This window comes from Tigriopus californicus, chromosome 7, assembly GCF_007210705.1.
Source record: "Tigriopus californicus strain San Diego chromosome 7, Tcal_SD_v2.1, whole genome shotgun sequence".
In the NCBI taxonomy this organism is placed as follows: Eukaryota; Metazoa; Arthropoda; class Copepoda; order Harpacticoida; family Harpacticidae; genus Tigriopus; species Tigriopus californicus.
The window spans coordinates 5,612,588-5,616,984 of record NC_081446.1 but is presented as its reverse complement, the minus strand read 5'-3'; positions in this window follow the sequence as shown (position 1 = coordinate 5,616,984).

Here is a 4,397-nt window from a genome sequence, read left to right as displayed (position 1 = left end):
ATCGTATACCTCTTTGAGTCATGGTGTGCACAAACGCCCTCAGAGGGTTCAAGGAAAGCCCTCCTTGGCTTGAGAACGCCAAAGCCTCAGGATCAAGCAGAGAGGAAAGGAATCAAATTTGGATGATGCAATCAGTTCCGTCAGCTATATAGGTTTAATTTTTCAGCCTCTCTCTATAAATCAAGATTAAAAGATGCTTGCAGACTACCCAACATTTGGCATAAGCATACATTTATATGGTCTAGATAAGTCAATACGTCCATTTTTCTTTGCTTCACGTTACCGTTTTCGATGAGGAAGAAAAGGGAGGGCGTTAAGTCGCTCGCAAGTCCAATTTATAGTTCACCAAACCTATTGCTTATTTCCTTTTTCTCGACTCAGTTCTAAACCACTGTTTGCATGCTAGGCTTTTTGCAATACGTCAGGAACCCCAGAACCCCTGAATAAATAGACTTTTTGCAAAATGCAACCTACCGGGCAAAAAGTCAAAATATGCCAAACACTTGAAATGAAGGGTTCATTCCATAAAATATGGACAAGCCTTGAATATCACATTTAGGCTCTCAAAGCAACAGGCAAACGATTAAAAATGAATGGGAACTGTTTTCTTTATTGCAGAGGTTATTTATGCCGTTCCTTAAAGATGGGTTTTATATTGAAATCAATTCTAAATGTCAAAATACATCCATTTGACAGCTCTAGAAGTCAATATAAGCTGAAACATTTGATCAAACCATCATCTGCACAATTGAATAATCCTTGTAATATCACAATTTGTGACTTAGCCTTGGTGCTATGTTCTTCATTGATTTCGGGTTTTTCCTTTAATTTTTCAATCGATCAAAAAAAAAACAGAACTGCTAAAATTTCTTTCCTCAAGAAAACCCTGATTCCTCACAATGGTTAGAAATGTTGATGACATGCTGGCTCAAATGCCAAGACTTCAAGTTACAACAATGTTTTCTTTGCTAAAGAAATAATTTTTGGTATATAAGCATCGGTGAAAGTAGCTCATATCAGTTGTATAATGCAGAGCTTGAGTCGTTAGCGAAAAAAGTAAGGTGCTACCGTCATACCATTACTTTTGCAGAAAAAAAGAATGCCTAAAACTGCACAAAAAACGTTCTGTGGGATTTTTCAACTTTTAGGAAAAAAAATTGAAATAAATGACGAATTTACGAAAGTACAAGGGCAGAAAGATATGAGGGCTGAAGGATAATGGGTTGTTCGGCTTTAATCTTTTCTTATTAATGCTAAACATTTTTCATTTAAAGAATTTTTATTCGTTGAAAAAAGTTCCCAAAAGACAAATATTCCACTAGCTTGACGCGAGGAAAACCAGAGTTCCATTTTGAGGCTAAATAAAGGGTTTCCATCATACAACTAGTAATGTCATACGTCACAAAAAATGCAAATTGATAACGTTAGTCGCAACCTCCTCTGATTAGGTATATGATCCTATTTTTATTCATTTTTGGGACGCTGAAAAAGCGTAACGTTTTTTCTGGGTAATTGCTGTTAGGTATAACCGAAGCATTTTGTGATCAAATTTGATGCAAAATACTGCATTTGAAGGGTAATGTTTCGGCTAGTGCCTTGGTCTCGGCGACTGATCAAAGGGTTTTAATAAAATTTCAATACAAAACGTAACAAAGGCTACTAACTTCATCTATCAATTGCGTGTTCAAAAATACAATCTTTTTGTAGGTTTTCAACGGATGGATACATTAATCAGAGCAAGTTTTAATGATATATTGTTTACTTAAGTAAGCCCTTGTCTTGTTTTAACAAAGAAAAACGCACCTGGATGTCTTGGCATTTGAGCAAAATATATTTAAGTGAAGATGGATACCACCATGTCCTTGGTTTGTAATGGGAACAATTTGACCAGTATCAACAATTTGCCTTTGCCTGAAAAAATGTCTTATTTGGCATTCTCAAATTGGAGTAAGCGTTTTTCTTCATATGAACTAGCATTACCGAACGAAAATACTGACTATCCTAGTTTGTCATCCCATTTGTTTCGTTGACAGTGTATCAAAGCAAAATACTTGGCCAATAAACACTCTAATTGAAAAGTTATTGGTCTTTTTGCTCTTTTTTGTTATTGCGACAATTGGTCACTTTATTCGAAAATTTCAGACAGCGTTTTTCTTTATATGAACTAGCATTATCGAACGAAAAAGTAAAAAGTAAACTAAAAAGTGAAAAGAAGTAAAAAATGGGGTACACATCGCAGTGGCAAAAATATGCAAAAGCATCTAAATAGGCTCATACAATATGGTTAAATATGTACCAAAAAAGGGGAAGGAATCAAAATGGTTAGACCAACAAATAATTAACAAGAATTTGATAAGACAATGAGTATGTCTAAAATGTGTTCAGTGCACGTGGAAAAAGTGAAAAGGGAAAAAGTAGACCCAAGAACAGAACAGATGGTGCTGGATAGGTGATGAAATTATTGGTTATAGCAAAGTGACCCATGATCCACATTGAACAAGTGCCTTGTCAGCTCCAGTTGTTCATGGAATTTGACTGGGCACCGAGCAACGGTGCATGACCGCCCAAAGTCCGAAGTGATTCCGGGTCAATCACAATAGGATGTTATCAAGTCCTTGACAAACATCACCTCCGGAAGGATCAGGTTCCCGACACTATTGGACACTGACCTTTTTACGCAATTTGAGATTCGTCCATTAATTTTTTGCACATTGGGGTACGCCCAAGTACTTCTTGAGGAACTTGGTGATAGTAGCAACGACAGAGTTGGGGTCGGATTGGGGCCGGTTGGGAAGGGGTGGAGGAAAAGTGGTGTGATGAAAGTTCGGAAGAAGACTTGAATAACTATTCGAAGAGGGAGATTGTTAATGGGAAGGATATTTCACACGCATCCTATACTAGCCCCGGCCTTAATTATTGGAATATTGCTGAGTTAAAGTGATTGATAGCTGAGATTTGGATGGAGAAGGTGAAAACGATAGTGTTCAAATTGGCGAGAATTTTAATCGGATTTAATCGGTCAAAATGAAACCAAGTGGGAGGAAGGCGACTTATATGAATTATTATGGCCTTCGTCTTCATCGTCTTGACTTGAAGAGACTCTGTAGGAAGTAAGGAATGACTAGAGCAATATCCTTTTATTTGATAAGCACGTATGTGTCTGTATGTTACAATGATTATGAAAGTCAAAGTCAAGTAACTCATCAAAACTTTTAAAAGCTGAACGTTACCGAAGTTGATGACCATGATTTTCCTTTGTCATGATGTTGATGGACTTGACCCGTTACATTGGCGTTAACTTAAAACCTTCCTAATGGAATGCCTCGTTCATATTTTTGCTCCTGATACAAATGAAACTTGGATTTAACCTTTTTTCCGTGCTCCTTTTAGTTGCTTTAATTGTTGCAGTGTCGATAAATGATATTTACAGGTGAAGATAAAGTGTTCCTGACAAGAGTTTTAGTCTTGAGCCCTAACAAAGTTAACCTTTGGCTGACCGATTATTTTGTCGATGCAAGTTACTAGTTTCTTAATGGGACAAGGACTTACCGATCACAAACTAGAAAGGGCGCATTAGATATTCCTAGGCCCAGGTTTAACCCATGGTTATTACTGATCAGCCTCATACACAAAAATTAAATATCCATTAATGAGTTCTAGTTTTAAGCAGTATTAGTTTACATTCTATGCGACATATTCCGGGAAGGTCTCAAAACAAAACATTTCTATAACAAGCAACATGTGTTGTGACTTGACATTAATTATACTGTTTCAAAATGTATTAGTACAATACAAATGAAGTCAGTATTTTCATTCTCCGAGTCACCCGCACGTTCCTCCAAAGGCACATTATTGAAAATACTTCGGTGCCAACCAGACCTCAACCCTCTGTTCAAGAGTTTCTAAGGAATTTGTATCCTGGAAAGGCAAAACTCATCGTCATTCTAAAATTTAATAAGCGAGAATGTTTCTTCTTCCATCTAACAATGGCAGTTCAAACAAAAAGCGATGCACCACCGCCACCAAAGCTCTCAACACGTTATCTGAACTTTCGGCTTATGTCGGGGCATTGTTTCACTAAAAATTAATTACCCGCTTTTATCTTCGGCAATTCTGCACGTACCCATTGCTGCTTAGCATGTGGTACACACATTCAAGCTCGTTTGAAGCCCCGACTCAATGTTGGGCAAATCACAGGGTGCCAATAGCGCTCAAATCAAAATCGGGGGAATGACAAAAATGGGGTTCAATGAATTTTTGATCCAAATCCCGTCCATATCGCAAGAACGAGTAAAGAGAGCGTAACTATTGCTGAATGTATGATGTACATTTCAAACGAGGACGTGAAGCCTTCAAATCCCTATTGCGACACGCGTTTTGAGCCTCAAGTCATCAGC